Source organism: Cetorhinus maximus, chromosome 32 (assembly GCF_964194155.1).
Source record: "Cetorhinus maximus chromosome 32, sCetMax3.hap1.1, whole genome shotgun sequence".
Lineage (NCBI taxonomy): Eukaryota > Metazoa > Chordata > Chondrichthyes > Lamniformes > Cetorhinidae > Cetorhinus > Cetorhinus maximus.
Window position 1 is genome coordinate 13,667,104 of NC_135910.1, and position 19,084 is coordinate 13,686,187.

Genomic DNA, 19,084 nt, shown 5'->3' on the forward strand with positions numbered 1-19,084 from the left:
ACCAAAGCGCGTCTTTCACCGAGTTGATGATCCTCCAGCTGCAGTTGATGTTTGTCTCGGTGTGTGTCCCTGGGAACAGCCCGTAGAGCACAGAGTCCTGTGTCACAGAACTGCTCGGGATGAACCTCGACAGCAACCACTGCATCTCTCTCCAGACTTTCTTTGCAAAGGCACAATCCACAAGGAGGTGAACAACGGTCTCTTCCCCACCACAGCCACCTCGAGGGCAACATGCAGAGTGGGTGAGACTCCTGGTGTGTTGGAAGGATCTGACAGGGAGGGCCTTTCTCACCACCAGCCAAGCTACGTCTTGGCGTTTGTTGGAAAGTTCTGGCAATGAGGCATTCTGCCAAATGACTTTGACAGTCTGCTCGGGGAACCATCCCACAGGATCCACCCTCTCCTTTTCCCGCAGGGCCTCTAAGACATTACATGGCGACCACTGCCGGATGGACTTGTGGTCAAAGGTGTTTCTCTGCCTAAACTTTTCCACGAGGGACAGGTGGTACGGCATGGTCCAACTACTTGGAGCGTTCCGCGGCAGCGTGACCAGACCCATCCTTCGCAACACCGGGGACAGGTAGAACCTCAGCACGTAGTGACACTTGGTGTTTGTGTACCGAGGGTCTACGCACAGCTTGATGCAGCCACACACAAAGGTGGACATCAGTATGAGGGCGATGTTGGGCACGTTTTTTCCCCCTTTATCTGGAGGTTTGTACATCGCGTCCCTGCGGACACGATCCATTTTTGACCTCCAGATAAAGCGAAAGATGGCTCGGGTGATCGCCATCGCGCAGGAGTGTAGAATGGGCCAGACCTGCGCCACGTACAGCAACAGCGAGAGTGCCTCACACCTGATGACCAGGTTCTTACCCACAATGGAGAGGGAGCGTCGCTCCCACATGCCCAGTTTCCTTTTCACCACAGACACTCGCTCCTTCCAGTTTCTAATGCATGCCCCGGTCCCTCCGAACCATATCCTCAGCACCTTCAGGCTGTCTGACCTGATGGTGAAGGGGACAAAGGATCGGTCAGCCCAGTTCCCAAAGAACATGGCCTCGCTCTTCCCACGATTTACCTTGGCTCCTGAGGCCAGTTCGAACTGGTCGCAGATGTGGATCAGTCTGCGCACCGACAGCGGATCCGAGCAGAAGACGGCGACATCGTCCATGTACAGGGAGGCTTTGACCTGAGTGCCTCCACTGCCTGGGATTGTCACTCCTCTTATGCCCGGATCCTTCCTGATGGACTCAGCAAAGGGTTCTATGCAGCCCACAAACAGGACAGGGGAGAGAGGGCAGCCCTGCCTGACTCCAGATTTAATCGGAAAGCTATCTGATTCCCACCCATTGATTGAGTCTGCGCTACTGATGTTAGTGTAGAGCAGTTGGATCCAATTGCGAATTCCCTCCCCAAACCCCATTTTGGAGAGCACATCCACCATGTAGGTGTGCGATATTCTGTCAAAGGCCTTCTCCTGATCCAGGCTGATGAGGCAGGTGTCCACACCCCTGTCCTGTACATAGGCAATCGTATCCCTGAGCAGCGCGAGGCTGTCAGAGATCTTCCTGCCCGGCACAGTGCAGGTCTGGTCAGGGTGAATCACCAACTCCAGAGCGGACTTGACCCGATTGGCGATGACCTTGGACAGAATCTTATAGTCCACATTCAACAGTGAAATGGGTCGCCAATTTCTAATTTCCTCCCTTTCCCCCTTGTGCTTGTAGATGAGGGTGATGATGCCTTTCCTCATGGATTCTGACATGCTGCCGGCCAGGAGCATACTCTCGTACACTTCTAGCAGGTCTGGGCCCATCCAGTCCCACAGAGCCGAATACAACTCCGCCGGCAAGCCCTCGCTTCCGGGAGTTTTAGTCTTCTCGAAGGACTCAAGGGCCTTAGTCAGTTCGTCAGGAGTTAGCGGTTTGTCCAGGCTCTCCCGTGTACTGTCGTCTAAGACCTCTCCGTGATAGAGGACAGGAAGGACTGGGAAGCCGTGCTGTCTGTGGGCTTCACGTCATACAATCCGGCATAAAAGGATTTGCTGATCCTCAAAATGTCGGACTGCGATGACTTTACTGAGCCGTCTTCTTCCTTCAGGCTGCTGATCACAGAGCTCTCTCTGTGTACCTTTTGGAAGGAGAAACATGAGCACGTCTCATCCTGCTCCACGGAGCGGACTCTGGGGCGGAAGATAATGAGAAGGGTTTCTGCCGATTAAGCGTATCTTTTCACATTACACACCATCCATAGCGTCCTCGATATCCCCCCATCCTTCCAACACACACACTTCAAACCACAATCCATTTGGCCCTTTGACTATCAAACTGACCCAGTGACCCTGTAACTGACCCATCCACCCAGTAACTGATGCTTGTAACTGACCAGTTGACCCAAATGACCCGTTCCTGTGCTTGCTGACCAACATTGATCTGTTCCAATTCTGGCCTCTTGAGCATCCCCAATTTCCAATGGGCGGCCGTGCCTTCAGCTGCCTGGGCCCTAATCTCTGGAATTCCCTCCCTAAACTGTTCCCCCAACGTACCTCCCTTTCCTCTTTCCATATCTACCTCTCATCCATCCTAAAATCTCATTGTGTAATTCGCAGTCAAAATGTATTTGATGATGCTTCAGTGAAGCACCTTGGGATGTGTAACAATGCTAAGGTGCTATACAAATGCAAACTGTTGAAAAGCTGATAAGCAGGCAGTGAGGTTAGTGCAGTTTAAGAAGCATCAACATTCCAGTGTAAGTTATAGCTAGTATGGGGGCAATGTGGATTATCCCAGTTCTGTGCAATCGTGTTAAATAGATGGGCAGGAATTTTCCAGGCTTTCGCACCAGTGGAATTTTCTGGTCCCACCAATGTGAAAGGGGACGGCGGGGAAGGGGGGCTAGAAAACTCTGGCCAGCATATCCGATTCTCTACCCCTTGCCCACTCTTCCTTATTTCCATTGCTTGGACTAGTGGTCTTGGGTTTGCTGGCATTCTCCAGGACAGGCAGACAGGATCTTATTAAAATGGACAGGTGCCCACATTCCTCTCTCGTCTTTTACGTGACGGTGGCAAAGGTAAGCTATCCCTCCTCGTCCTTCTCAAATTGCCTGCAGCCTTTGACACGGTTTGACCACACCATCTTCCTCCAACACCTACCTCTCCGCTGTCATCCAGCCGGGTGCAACTGCTTTCACCTGGTTCCACTTTTACCTATCTAATCGGAACCAGAGCGCACTTGCAATCGTTTCTGTTCCTGCTCCTGCCCTGTTACATCTGGGTGTTCCCCCAAGGGTATAGCTTCACTCCCCTCCTATTTCTCACCTACGTGTTGCCCCTCATCCAAAGAAACAGCGTCACCTTCCACGTGTAATATCTCCTTTATGCGGCTCAGTGCCAAATGCTGCATTATAATGCTCAGGGGTTAAAAATAGAATCTTTCAGGGGCGTCTGCCCCCGCCTGGTCAGTAGCAGTCACCCCGTGTGATGTGAATGAGTGAGTGAAGACAGCCGCGGTGTGCTTCATTCCATGGTCGAACTGCCCGCCGGAGCGTTGATGTCAGTTCCCATGTAGTAGCCAGTCGGCGGGAGGAGGTTACAGCTTGGACAGAGGATTCTGCAGAGGGTGTATCCAGATAGATGATGTGAGCCGTTACTGTGCATAGCTCAGTGACTTCATAACGTTTAATCTTCTGTGAATTTGGTTTGCGATGATAAACAACTTTCCACCATGGGGCGCAGTGGATGTTTTATCACTTCTGATGAATGATACATTCAATGATGCGGTGATGGTGCTGTAATGGTAACGGAACTAGACTAGTAATTGATATAAGCCCAGGCTAATGCTCTGGGGATATGGGTTCAAATCCCACCACAGCAGCTGGTAGAATTTAAATTCAATTAAGAAATCCGAAATTGAAAGCTAGACTCAGTGATGATAGCCATGAAACTATTGTCGTAAAAACCCATCTGGTTCACTAATGCCCCTTTAGGGAAGGAAATCTGCCATCCTTACCCGGTCTGGCCTACATGTGACTCCAGACCCACAGCAATGTGGTTGACTCTTAACTGCCCCTCTGAAATGGCCGAGCAAGCCACACAGTTCAAGGGCAATTAGGGATGGGCAACAAATGCTGGCCTTGCCAGCGATGTCCACACCACTGCATCAAAAACCTGGAGCTCCCTCCCTAGCAGCACAGTGGGTGTACCTACAGCGCGTGGATGCAGTGGTTCAAAAAGGTGGCTCACCACCGCCTTCCCAAGAGTAGTTAGGGGTGGGTAACAAATGCTGGCCTTGCCACGTCTTGTCAAAGAATAAGTTGTAAAAAAATTGCACGGTCACCAACAGCGTAATTCAGTTCCTTGTAAAACCACAAGTAAAGTTATATTTTTATTTGATCCAAATCTCATAAATTTTTAACCCTGGGACCTCCCCCATTCGAAGGTGCTAAAGCCTCAGATTTACCATTCTGACGGGCTTTCCCACTGAGCATGACTGGCAGAACATAGAAAATCTCGCTTCTCCTTTTTTATGGCGATTACAATTTTTACGCCTACTCCATTACACGGCGATATCGTCCCGAATCAGGACGGCGAGCGTCTTGGAGGGGAGTTTGCAGGTGGCGGGGTGGTTTTGCTACCATTGTCCTTCTACGTGGTAGCAGTCGTGAGTTTGGAAGGTACCGTCAAAGGAGGCTTGGTGACTTCCTGCAGTTGGGGGTCTGTGGGTGGTGGGGGCATAGTTGGGATGGCGGGGGGGAGAGGTGGGGTAGCTGGTGGGGGGGGGGGGGTCGAGAGTTGGTCAGCGGGGGTGGGGTTTTCCAGTGGGGAGTTGGGGAGGTCAGTAGTACAGTAACCCAGGAGTTAGAACTGGTTTTAATCGTTCTCATTTTTCCTGGATAACTACTCAGGTAAGTGAGTCGGAACCATGCAAAAGTCTCCGGCTCACATTCAGAGTTACGGAAGGTTCCAGAAGCAGGGGAATTGCCAAACAGAAGTTGAAGCTTCCCGGGCAATTCCTGCAGAATTCCTGCACTGGGACTTCTGAGGGGTTCCCCAGCACATCTTCCGGAGACTGGGAAATCCGGGCTCTCTTTCTCGCTCCGCAGATGCTGCCAGACCTGCTGAATATTCAAAGCGTTCTCTGTTTTTAATTTCGGATTTCCAGTGTCCGCCGCATTTTGCTTCTCTGCATTGAGAGCGCTGTTTTTCCATTAGGAAAAAAAAACCATTGGTGTGATTTCGAGAGGGCGCAGGAGTGATGTAAAATTAGAATCACACCAGGGATAACGAACTTCCATTGTGCGGAGAACCTAGAAAAAGCTGGGAATGTTGTCCTCAAAGCACAATCTCAGGGAAGGTCGGGGAAAATTTTATTGAGGTGTTCAAAATCATGAAAGGCTTTCATGGAGTGAATAAGGAGAATGGTAGAGGGGTCGGTAGTGACACGAATTTAAGATAATCGGCACAAGAATCGGAGGCGACTGGAGGAAACATTTTAGGAACATAAGAACTTAGAACATAGGAGCCATTCAGACCATCGAGTCTGCTCCGCCATTCAATCAGATCATGGCTGATACTGTACTTCAACACAATTTTCCTGAACTATCCCTGTATCTCTTCATGTTCTTAATATGTAGAAATCTATCTAATATGTAGAAATATCTAGAACATACTCAATGACCGAGCCTCCGCAGCCCTCAGGGGGTCAGAGAATTCCAAAGATTCACTACCCCCCGAGTGAAGAATTCCCTCCTCATCTCAGTCCTAAATGGCCGACCTCTTATTCTGAGACTGTGTCCCCTGATTTTAGACCCACCCAGCCAGAGGAAACATCCTTCCTGCATCTATCCTGTAAGAATTTTGATTGGTTGAATGAGATCATCTCTCATTCTTCTAAACTCCAGAGATTAAGGGACCAGTGTACTTAATCTTTCCTCATAGGACAATCCCTCCATCCCAGGAATTTATTTGGTGAACCTTCAGGTCTTGGGGCACAGCGGCAGTGGTGGCCAGTGCCAAGTTGGGATGGTTAGTGGCTTGGAGAGGAACTTCCAGGTGATGCTGCTGCCCTTGTCCTTCTAGATGGCAACCTTGGTGAGTTGCTGCAGTGCATCTTGTAGATGGTACACACACTGCTGCTACTGTGCGTCAGTGGTGGAGGGAGCGAATGTTTGTGGACAGGGTGCCAGTTAAGTGGGCTGCTTTGTCCTGGATGGTGTTGAGCTTCTTGAGTGTTGTGGGAGCTGCACTCACCCAGGCAAGTGGAGAGTATTCCATCACACTCCTGACTTGTGCCTTGTAGGTGGCGAACAGGCTTTGGGGGAGTCAGGAGGTGGGTTACTTGCCACAGAATTTCCAACCTCTGACCTGCTCGTGTAGTCACAGTATTTATATAGTTCAATTTCTGGTCAATGGTAACCCCCCAGGATGTTGCTAGTGGGGGATTCAGTGATGGTAATGCCATTGAATGTCAATGATGATAAATTAGGGCAGATGACTTATAAATTTCGAACACAATTAGTAATATGACAGGGCCAAGGCATGGCTGCAGTGATAAATGGAAAGTGATGACTGCCCCCTTTAGAGTCATATCAATTTCTGATTTATAAGGTCAGATCTAAATAAAAATGTGATGTTAGTTCAGCTTTCTTCCTGTGTTTGAACTTGAGATAATCACCACTTCAAAACCACACAAAAAACACATTGTCACCTACCACCCATGTACTTGAACCAGTTAATTTAAGTTTAAGAACTGAGGGGATGGAATTAAATGTGCCTTTTCGGAGAAGCCAGGTTTTGTGAGGGGGAGGGAAAGAAGAAAGAGAAAGACAGAGTGAGAAAAGGCAGCTGAAGAAATAAGGGAGTGAAGATAGAGAGAGAGAGGGAGGCAAAGAGAGAGAGAGAGTAAAAAGAAAAAACAGAAAGAGGGAGAGAATGTGAAAGATAAAAAAAGAAAAAAAAAGGAGGGGAGAGAGACCGAAAGTGGGGTTTCACAAAAAGAAATCGGGAGTTATTTGTGGAGAGAAATAATGGAAATAAGGTAAATGGAAAGAGGGAGAGACAAAGAAGAAAGAAGTGAGGCGGTCATAGTGACAGAGAAAGAAAGAAAGAGAGACAGAATTAAAAAGAAAGGCACACATTCATGATACTGACAAACAGGAGGTTTTCTGGGATATTTAATCCACGAAGGCGAGACTGAGCTGGACTCCCTCTGCTCCCTTTCCCTGCTCCATGGAGTGCGATCATCTGAGGATAAGTCTGCAGTAGCGCAGGAAAGATCATCGATCGTGGCCAGAGAGGGGCCATATAAACACAGACAAGCATTTTGAAATGAATTGCACTGCAGCATGGGAAGGTCAGGGGGGGGCATGGGCTGACTGAGTGCAGGGTAGGATACAGGCGGCAAACGCCTGCGTCGGTTGGCGTTTGGGTAAGAGATTGGACAGGAGCAAGGGGGTGAAGTGGAGCCTGGGGTATCCTCAAGTGCGTGTGGGGGTTACAATGACGGGGGGGTGGGGTGAGCATGGAGACAAGCAATGGTGCGGAGGTGGGTTGACACGGTGACGGTGAACGAGGAAATGCGCTCCATCTTGTGGAAGCCGGTCCTTCACCGGTTCACCCGGTTCCCATCATGCACTTTACCAATTAATTCAATCTTCGGACAAATTGGTTCAGGAAGTGTCTCTGCCCAAGATGTAAGTCAAGGTCAATGTGATCTATGGGTTATGGGGGACAGGCAGGAAAGTGGGAGTTGAGGCCACAATCAGATCTTATTGAATGGCAGAACGAGCTCGGGGTGGAGGGGTGGTGGGTGGTGCTGAATGGCCTAACCCTACTCCTAATTCTTATGTCCTTAATCAGGATTCCAGAATCTCATGCCGGCATCCTGCTCTACTTTGGCTTCATATCCCAGCAGCTCGGAGTCTCACACATTCCTCAGAACAATTTATCGAGTTGCCATCTTTCTCTTGTTGCTGAGTCCCGCACTGTTGCAGTCAGGACCACAGGGGTCTGCTGATTCCAGTCTGTATCCAGCGGCTGTGACCAGGATCACTGGGGGGGGCAACGCAACCAGAGATTTGACCACATGGCCAATGAAAGATCGAGCACTGAGTTGAACTCCTCTGCCCCATTTCCCCTGCTCTTTGCAATGCGACCATCTGAGGATGAGTTCGGACCCCCCTTATATCCCAACAAAAACTCCTGTTTGCCAGTATCCTGAATGCGACTTTCTTTTTAATTCTGTCTCTCTTCCTTTCTTTCTTTCTCTATTACTGTGGCTCCCTCACTTTTTTCTTCTTTCTGTCTCTCCCTATTTCCATCCATCTTTTATCCTTTATTTCGCTCCACAAATATCCCCAATTTATTTTTTTAACCTGCCGAATCTTTCAGCCTCTCCCTTCTTTCTTTTTTTGTCTTTCACATTCTCCCCCTCTCTCGGTCTCTTTCTGTTTTCCTTTTCTCTATCCCTTTGTCTCCTTCTCTCCATTTCTCTTTCTCTCTCTCTCTCTCTCTCTCTCTCTGCCACCTTATCTCTCCTGCTGGCTTTCTCATACCATCTTTCTGTTCTTGCTTCTTATTTCTATTTCTCTCCGACATTATCTCCCTATTTCTCTCTTTAATCGCAGCTCTCTCTGTGTGAAAGAGAGTCGTTTAGTGCGACGATCGCACTTTGAAAGCACGTCATTGGCTGCAAAACACTTTGTAACATTGTGAAAGGTGCTACATAAACGCAAGTTCTTTGTTTTGCTTTCTAGGCCACCCTCGGACAGACTGACGACTTGCGGGGACAGTGGGACCTCACCTTAAAGCTAACAATGCGAATCAGCTGAAGCAATGGATGTCACACCTCAACAGTGCAACATCAGTTATAAATAGCACCCGCGTACATTTTAGTGTACAGAAGCAGCAATAAAAGGAAGTTTGTGTCATTAAAGCCAAGCTAAAACCTCCAACCAAGCCATTCGCCTCCTCTGTTGTGACGTTTCGAGGCTTCATGTTCAGACGATTCCGTTCAGCTGACATTTACAGATTGTCTTATCAGATCTAAATATCTGGCTCAACTGAGTATTTTTGAGATTCACCTGTTGTCTCGGTAGATGCGACCTTTCTGCATGACATGAACCCAGAAAGTGAAAGCCTTTGCGTCTCTGAGGGAAAAGCAAACACAGAGCGGTGAAGTTTAACATGATTTACAGATGGGAAATGTCTAAGACCTGTTGGCACTAGTGGGCTAAATTTGATGAAATGGGTTAATAAGGACTACAAGGAGGTTGGGGCTGGGTGTTGTTTAAGAAACACTTCAGTGCAAGTGTCGTTAAACCCCACCTGGAGTATCGTGCACAGTTTTGGCCCCCTTACCTAAGGAAGGATATACTCGCCATAGACAGAGTGCAACAAAGGTTCACCAGACTAATTCCTGGGATGGCGGGATTGTCTTGTGAGGAGAGATTGAGGAAACTGGGCCTGTATTCTCTAGGTTTTAGAAGAATGGGAAGTGACTTCACTTATAAAATTCTTAAGGGGCCAGACAGGGCAGGTACAGAATGGATGGTTCCTCCGGCTGAGGGCAAGGGAGGGGTGAGGGGGGGTGGTCTGGAATCGGGGTCACAGTCTCAGAATAAGGGGCAGGCCATTGAGGACTGAGATGACGAGGAATTTCTTCAACCAGAGGCGAGAGAATCTTTGGGAGTCACTATGTTCAAGACAGGAATCGATAGGTATCTGGATACTAATGACATCAAGGGGATATGGGGATAACACGGGAAAGTGATGTTGAGGTAGATGATCAGCCATGATCCAAATGAATGGCGGAGCAGGCTCGATGGGCCGAATGGCCTACTCCTGCTCCTGTGTTCCTAGTCGGAAAAAACTGGAATATCTTTCAAGGTGTAAAGCTGAGCTTTATCTTATTCATTTACAGGATGTGGGTGTCATTGGCTAAGCCAGCATTTATTGCCCATCCTTAATTGCTCTTGAGAGGGTCATTAAGTGATAGGCATAAAGTGCTGTCCTAGCTAGTGACACACCCACGTCCTGTAAATGAATAAAAAAAAGCACGTTAGATAAATACCGTTCCAAAACCAACCAACAAGTTTCAGTTCATTTTTCGGTCAATGGTGACCCCCACACAGGATGTTGATTTTTTTTTATTCATTCATGGGATGTGGACATCACTGGCTAGGCCAGCATTTATTGCCCATCCCTAATTGCCCTCAGAGGGCATTTAAGAGTCAACCGCATTGCTGTCTACTTAAACAGTCTACTTATGGTCCAAAATACATTTGCAAATCCCAGCTGAGTGTTTATCAATGCTCCACATGTAGGCCAGACCGGGTAAGGACATCAGACTTAGTAAACCAGCAATGGTCTCATTCCGGATTTTTATTGAATTCAAAATTTCACCATCTGCCATGGTGAGATTCAAACCCAGGTCTCCAGAGTCTCTGACAATACCACTATGCCACTTCACGGGATGTGGGCATCGTTGGCTGGGCCAGCATTTATTGCCCATTCCTAACTGCCCCTTGAGAAGGTGGTGGTGAGCTGCCTTCTTGAACCGCTGCAGTCCATGTGATGTAGGTACACCCACCGTGCGGTTAGGTAGATTTGTACAAGGAATTAGTCAGGTTACACTGAGAACAGTGGGCAGAGTCTCGTGGAGGCAGCGGGGGGGTCCTACCTGTTGAGGCCCCTGCATAACCTCTCTACAGGGAGGCCCATCGCTTCTTGTGCCACTCAGGCACTTCGCAGGCCACCAGCAGGCTTTTCCCCAGGATCGAGGACCCTGGGGGTGGAAGTCCTGCCCACTGAGAGCTGCCAGCCAATCAGAAGCCTTCTGTACTCAGTAGCGCCATCAGTGGGGTGCAGTGGCTGCTGCCAGTACTACACCCACCCAAGACCTTGGCTCAAGGAGAGACCCAGGCCACAGGTGAGCGATGACGGGAAGGGTGGTGGTCGTGGGGGGTTGGGGTTGGAGGAGGGTTGGCAACAAAGGGCAGAGGGTCGCTCTCAGTGGGGCGACCCTTGCCCAATGCCGGGTCCCACGATCAGGCACTGAGTATCTTTGAACAATGGATCGCTAGGGTTTGCTTGGCATGCTCTCTGCATGGCGAGACCCACCCCCCCTCCCCACCCCCGCCACCCCACCACTGGGTTAATACCAGTGGCGGCGGGATGAGGCCCTTAAGTAGGCATTAATTTCCCACTTAAGGGCCTCAATTGATGGTGGGGCGAGAAGGCCGTCCATGGGCTTTCCTGTCATGGACTTAATCGGGGTGAAGGTGGGAAGGCAACAGGGTCCCCACCTCCACCCTCCTGCCTGATAAAATGACCCCCTGTAGTAATTATGATTTTATTAAGTGTGTAATGTACCTTTAAGAATAATATTTGTTAGGAAAGATCGCATGATTTGTAGTAACCAATAGGAGAGTAGCGGGGGCTACTTCAGTAATAGTGTAGAGATAGGGTTGGAGTTGAAAGCACAAGTGTAGTTGCTGCTGAGTATATTGTAAATAAACTTAATGTTTCCACTTAAGAAGTGTCTGCAGATCACCTCTATTACTAATAGTACAACTCGGCCACCCTACAACAAACTGGCGATGAGGATACAACAGGATTGTACAGAAGAAATCAAGTTAATAAGAAGTCAGTACCGTACCTCGCCCAGTGATGGTGAGTAGCAAGCTCCGTTAGAATTGAAGAAGTTATCCCCTCTCGAAATGTCACAATTTGGGAGAATTTACCCTTTTGAACCAGCCACAGATGGTTGGTCTCAATACATAGAACATCTTACGTTCTTTATTTAAGTGAACGAGGTTACAAGGGAAGAGAAGGGGTGAGCAATCCTCTTGAGTACTTGTGGGAGCAAAACCTACGGTTTGATTCGAAGTTTGACGGCACCCAGTGCCCCAGATTCAAAGGATTTTGATGAATTGGTGGACCTTGTGAAGGATCACTTTCAACCCAAGCCCTCAGTCACGATGCAGAGGTTCAGGTTTACTTTGTGAAATAGAGCCCCGGGTGAGACAATTGCATGCCACGTGGCAAATTTGAAGCAGTTAACGGAACATTGTGAGTTCGGTATGACTCTGAACGACATGGTCAGAGATTGTTTAGTGTGTGGTGTGAAAGAGGACACTATTCAGGAAAGATTATTGTCCGAAGTGAATCTGGATTTCAAGAAGGTGCTAGAGATAGCGCTGGCCATGGAAAGCGCAGTAAGAGATTCACAAGCAATACAGGGTTAGCAAAATGGTGCCGTCCTCCACATCGGGCAGGAAACCTCAAGCGAAAGTGGTGTGAGAAAGTGAGACTCTGCTGAGAAGTGGGAAACAGCCCCCTCTAGCCGAAGATTAAAGAAAAATAACTTCGCAATGAGATTGAAGAATAATGTTAATTGAGGTATAAACAATCTGTCTTTTAGCGATTGGCAGTTTAAAAAAATCGAATGCTACTATTGTGATAGAAATGGACATATGATGAGGCAGTGCAAGGAAAGATTCAAACAGACTTGTAAACAAAAGAAGAAGCCCAATGAAATCTACAATGTAGAAGAGCCTGAAACAACAAATTCAGACATTTACTCATTGCTTAATCTGAAAGTTGGAAAGACAGAACCAATATTTGTCACAGTGAAAGTAAATGGCAAACCTGTTAAAATGGAAGTAGACACGGGAGCTTCTACTATTGTATTTGGGGAACATACTTTCAGATATTTGAATAATGGTGAACATCAGTTAAGTTTAGGACAACCAGCCGCCAAGCTCAAAACACATACAGGTGAAGACATTCAAGTAAAAGGCATTGGCAGAGTAATTGTCCATTATGGAAGCCAATCAGCAAAGCTACCAGTGTTGGTATTGAGAGGCAGAGGACTGAGCCTCCTTGAGTGAGATTGGCTAAGGGAAATCAACCTTGATGGGCCGCTGAGATTCCAAAAGGAAGCTGGAAGCATTCCTGTTTTGGGAAAGGAGTGTGTAAGGACTCAACAACCTGAAGAAATGCAGGTTGTCTTAAACCAAAACCTGGAAGAACAGCAGAAGAAACTGGAAGAGACCCTGCTTGATGACAGAGTTCGAAACGAGGTGAGCAACCTTCGCAGGGAAAAAGAAAACCTGTTGAAAGACCTTCACACACGACAAGGTTCCCTCAAGTCAAAGTTTGTATCTCTGGAAAAGTATGAAGAGAAACAAAGAATTCAGCACCTCTCTGAACAAACTGAAGAATGAGTCGGCAGAGAAGACACAACAATGTTCAATTTTCAGGAGGCAGCAAACAAATACAAAACAGAGACGGAAGAGCTGAAGAATCAGCAAAATGAGGCCAAAGAGGATTTGGAAGCAAAAGTCGCAGAATTTTCCAATAAGCAGACAGATGATGAAATTTTGGGAGACTCAGCCACTGAGCTCAGACAAGTTGAGTTGGCATCTGAGAGAAGTCTGGCCAATAGCAAAGTCAAAAATAAGGCCGAGATTAAAGTCTACGCTAGAAAGAAGAAGGCACATAAAAAGAAGATATAGAAATACTAATAGGACCTTAATTCTGGTAGCACTTTCGTATATAGGCCTGGCAATCAAATTGTAAACGTGATTAGTCAAAACGCAACGCTCTTAGTCATTTGTCTTTACAAGAAAATGACGAGCACGCCCCAGTTCCACTTGTTTTACTGTTAAATTCCTCGCTGGTATGTGCTCAACATATCAGAGACTGGACAAGTTGGGACCCAGTCCTATCTCAGGTACAAGATCAAGTGCTACATGGTTGGTCACAGGGTCCCGTATCGGATGAAATGAAATCGTACTTCAACAGAAGACATGAAATAACCAGCCAGGATGGCATCTTATGGTGGGGAGCATGAGTGATAGTTCCTCCAAAGGGCAGGGAGCCACTTTTAGTTGAACTACGCAATGCCCATTCAGGAATTTCCCGAATGAAGACCATAGCATGCAGCTATCTATGGTGGCCTGGGATGGATGGAGAAATAGAGAGTTTAGTAAAGCACTGTGTGCAATGTCAGCAACTGCAAAAGTTGCCAGTGGCAGCTCCATTACACCCATGGGAGTGGGCAGGTAGACCCTGGGTGCGGTTACACATTGTCTACGTTGGACCTTTCCTGGAACAATGTTTCTGCTCATTGTCGATGCCCGTTCAAAATGGTTGGATGTATATGAGGTGAAGTCACCAACATCGGCCGCTACAATTGAGAAACTACGTCAGAGTTTTGCCATTCATGGACTACCAGAAGTAGTCGTTTCCGATAACGCCACGGCATTTATGAGTGCAGAGTTTCAACAGTTTATCAGTCTCAACGGTATCTCTCATGTAAAAACTGCACCGTACCCACCCTTCCTCAAACGGACTGGCCGAAAGGGCGGTTCAAATGTTCAAGACAGGCATGAGAAAACTAACTGGTGATTCCTTGGCAACCAAGCTCCCACGCTTTCTTTGTCATTACAGGACTACCCCTCACACAACAACAGGTGTCACACCTGCTGAGTTATTGTTGAAACGTTATCTCAGGGTGAGATTGAGTTTAATGATGCCGAATTTAGAGGGGAAGATGGAAAGGAGTCAGGGAAGCCAGAAAACTAGACACAACTGACATAGTCGTGAGAGGAAATTGACCGTGGGAGAGTCGGTATACGTGAAAAGCTTCGGGGAAGGACCAAAGTGGTTACCGGGTGAAATAAGTGAGGTGACTGGACGTCTATCTTACCACGTGGAGGTGGGAGGCTGGATCATCCATAAACAAGTGGACAATTTAAGGAAGAGAGAGTCAAATCACCAAGATTTGGTTCCACCAGTGACCATGACCGGGTCTGTGTTTCCTGTTGAGGAAACTCAACCCAGGACTGACATGTCTGATGTTCCTGTAAGAGTTGAGGATACAGAACTGCGAGTGCCCACCGAAGCACCTGATGTTCAGGAAACTCCGGAAAAGGAGGTTCCTGACAAAGAATCTGAAGTTGTGGAGCTGCGACATTCCACATGTACCAGGAAACCACCTGAAAGACTGAACTTGTAAATTCCTCATCCAGTGTAAATATTATGTTGTCTTGAAAAATATGTACTTGTAAATATAAAATGTATAGGCCAGTTTAAGGGAGAGGAATGTAGTAATTATGGTTTTATTTAGTACCTTTAAGAATAATACCTGTTAGGAAAGATCACATGATCTGTAGTAACCAATATGAGAGTAGCGCGGGTTATCTCAGCAGTCAGCGTAGCGATAGAGTTGGAGTTGAAAACACACGTGCAGTTGCTGCTGAGTATAGTGTAAATAATCATGTTTCCAATTAAGATGTGTCTGTAGATCAACTCTATTTATACTAGCACAACTCGGTCACCCTACAACACCTCTCTACTGCCAAACTTGCCAGAGGAGGCACAAGATTCTGCCCAGTGCATACAATATTGGAGCACACATTAGAGGTAGAACAATATAACCATCAAGAGGATATAACATAGATCGAGTAGGATGATTCTCGAGATGAGACATTATAGTTTGTGAGGATAGAATCGAGATATGTGGACTATTTCCGCTTAATAAGAAAATTGAAACAGGATTAATGGAAGGGTTATGGTATTGTGAATATGGGATAATGACACGTTTCAGTGGCAAGAGATTCATTTAAAATTGGCAACAGGAGAGTGGGGGGAGAGAGTGGAAGAAATTTCTTTACACAGTAGGTTGCTGGAACACAGAGTCACACAACACAGAGAGAGACCATTCAACTCATCACTCCTGTGTTGGAATGCTTCGCAAAAAGGAGAGTTTGAGGCTGAGGCCAGTACATCTTTTTAGGGAAAAGTATATACACCTTCGCTGTCTCAGACGTATCCTTGGCATCTCCTGGTGGGACAAGGTCACCCACTCAGAGGTCCTGGAGTGAGCTAATTCCATCAGCATACACTCATCACTAAGCCAACGACGCCTGCACTGCTTCAGCCATACCCATTGGCTTGGTGATGGCCGTAGAACCAAAGACCCTCTGTCTGGTGAACTGGTTACTGAGCCACAACATGCTGGACATCCACAGCTCTGCCAGTGAGATGTGAAGACGGCGGACGTTGACACAGGCAACTGGGGAGGCAGTCGCTGATGGCTGTGAGCTCAAGAGGCTGACTGTTCGGAAGGTCGTTGGGAGAGGCGAGGGGAAACGGAAAGCTCAGCTGGCCGAGAGGAGGCTCTGAGAAAACAGAGGCTGGTGAGTTGCTCACCTTCTCAGCCCCACCGTCTTCCTCTGCGGCAAGTGTGGCAGGTCCTGAGCCCTGAGCCAACACCGGGCGGCGCTTAACACGGAATTGATCACCGAGGTGGAAGGCTGCCAGAAAGCGACACTTTCGACGGTGAACAAAGAGATGGAAGTTTATGGGGGGGATTGGCGTGGAAAATAGCTGACACAGAGATGATGGGCTGAATGATTTCACTCCGCGACGTAAACTTCTACAATTCAAATGAAAGAAGCTGAGTTGCAAAGGATGTCATCAGGCGAACTACTGAGAATTATTTAGCCAACCACTAACCCACAGCAGCAATCAAAGAAAGTGCTCACCATTCTCTCAATTCTCTCCTCCACGGGTTGATTAATGTATAGATAAGAAAGAAAGCCTCTACATTAAATAGCACTTTTCACAACCTCAGGATATCCCAAAGCATCTAATGGCCAATGAAGTACATTTTACAGTGAAGGGTAGTGTAGGAAACGTGGCAGCCAATTTGCGCACAGCAAGCTCCCACAAACAGCAGTGCGATAATGACCAGGTAACCTGTTTTGAGGTGTTAGCTGAGGAATAAATAGTGACCAGGACGCTGGCAAGAACTCTCCTCCTCTGCTTCAAAATAATGCCATGGGTTCTTTTGCATTCACCTCAGAGGGTTTGTTGGTTTAACATACCTTCTGAAAAACAACATCCCCAACAGTGCAGCACTCGCTTGGCACTGCACTGGATTGTAGGCCGAGATTACCTACCTCTGACACCAAACTTAACAGCCGGGCCTAATTTGAATAAATATTCTCCAACTTTCAAACCAATCTGGCCACTGGAGGGTGAGAGGTGGGATCTGAGGCAGGGGTTTGATGGCAGGAGACAATTGCAGTGGGTGGAGGGCCCGGGGCCTCAGACCTCAGGTCATCAGGGGTGGAGGAGGGGGCACGCTGGGGGTTAAGGGAGTCCTAAGGCTTCCTTGTGAGGCTAGGATGAACACTCCCACCGTTGCTGGGCTGTGAGCCGTCACCCACTCCCCCAACTCCCACTCCCCCATCCCACTCCCCCAACCCCCACTCCCCCAACCCCACTCCCCCAACCCCCACTCCCCCAACCCCCACTCCCCCAATCCCCACTCCCACAACCCCACTCCCCCAATCCCCATACCCCAACCCCACTCCCCCAACCCCCACTCCCCCAACCCCCACTCCCCCAATCCCCACTCCCCCATCCCCCAACCCCACTCCCCCAACCCCACTCCCCCAATCCCCATCCCCCAACCCCAATCCTACAACCTCACTCCCCCAACCCCCACTCCCCCAACCCCCACTCCCCCAACCCCCACTCCAACCCCACTCCCCCAATCCCCACTGCTCACCAGGCCACAGGCTCAGGCTGGGACAAGGCCGCTAGACTAGAGGGATGGGCATGTGAATTGCTCCCCCCATCCCTGATTTAGGCTACTGAGGGCGTAAGGAGATAAAATCATGGGCCAGACTACCTTCTCGGTCTCCAGGAAAGGTTGAACAGACTGGGGGCTCTTTTCTCTAGAAAGATCTCTAATGGAGATCTTCCAAAATTCTGAATGGCGTGATAGGGTAGACTTAGAGAAGATGGTTCCACTTGTAGAAGAGACCAGGACTATCAAATATAAGAGAGTCATTAATAAAACCATTAAGAAATTCAAGAGAAACTTCTTTACCAGGGAGTAGACTCTGCTACCGTATGGAGTGGTTGAGATGTACAGCATAGATGAGTTGAAGGGGGAAGCTGGATAAGTGCATGAGGGAGAAAGGATATGTTGATATGGTGAGATGGAGAGGGGTGGGAGAGAGGCGGCTCATGTGGAGCACAAACACCAGCATGGATCAGCTGGGCCGAATGGCCTGGTTCTGTCCTGGAAACCAATTAACACTGAACCTCTCACTTCCCTCTGAAATGGATGATGGGAGTAGTGTTCACACGAGGGGCTGCCCCTCTTTTTACCTCTCTCTCTCTCTCTTTTGTTTCGTTTCTATCTTTGCTTTTTAAAATTATTTTACTCTTGGTCACACTCCCATTTCAGCCCCACGTTCCCAATTGTTTACAATTTTCATTTTCCCCACAAGAGCTCATCTTCCGACCGTCCCCATCACGTGAGAGCGGTGATATTTTTGAAAAGAGCTTTCATTGGTTTAGCAAGGCAGCCAATAAGGACCCTGGGATAACAGAATCATCCCGTACAGCAGGAGACCATTCGGCCCATCTCTTTGGTACCGTTATTCAATAAAAAGTCCCACTCCCTCTGCTTCCCTACAGCCCTACAATCTTTTCCTCTTCAAGCATTTGTCCAGTCCCCTTTTGAAAGTTATTATTGAATCTGCCTCTGCCGCCCTTTCAGGCAGCGAGTTCTAGATCACACAACAGCTTCCTTAGGTAAAAAGGATCTTTTTTTATCCCTCTCAGAGGGCCGTGAGTCTTTGGAACTCTCTTCCTCAAAAGGCAGTGGAAACAGGGCCTTTGAATATTTTAAAGGCAAAGCTGGATAGGTTCTTGATAAGCAAGTGGGGTAAAAGGTTATCGGGGGGAGGCGGGAATGTGGGCTTGAGGTTATAATCAGATTAGCCATAATCTTATTGAATGGCAGAGCAGGCTCGAAGGGCCGAGTGGCCTCCTCCTGCTCCTAATTTGTATGTCTGTATGTTGCTCATGCCCCCTCTGATTTCGCCACTCGTCTTAAATCTGTGTCCTCGATCCCTCTGCTGCTGGGGACAGTTTCTCTTGACTTTATCAAAGCCCTGCAAAATTTTGAACACCTCTATCAAATTCTGCCCCTTAATTCTCTGCTTCAAAGGGGACGATCCCAGGTTCTCCGGTCTCCCCGCGCAACGACAG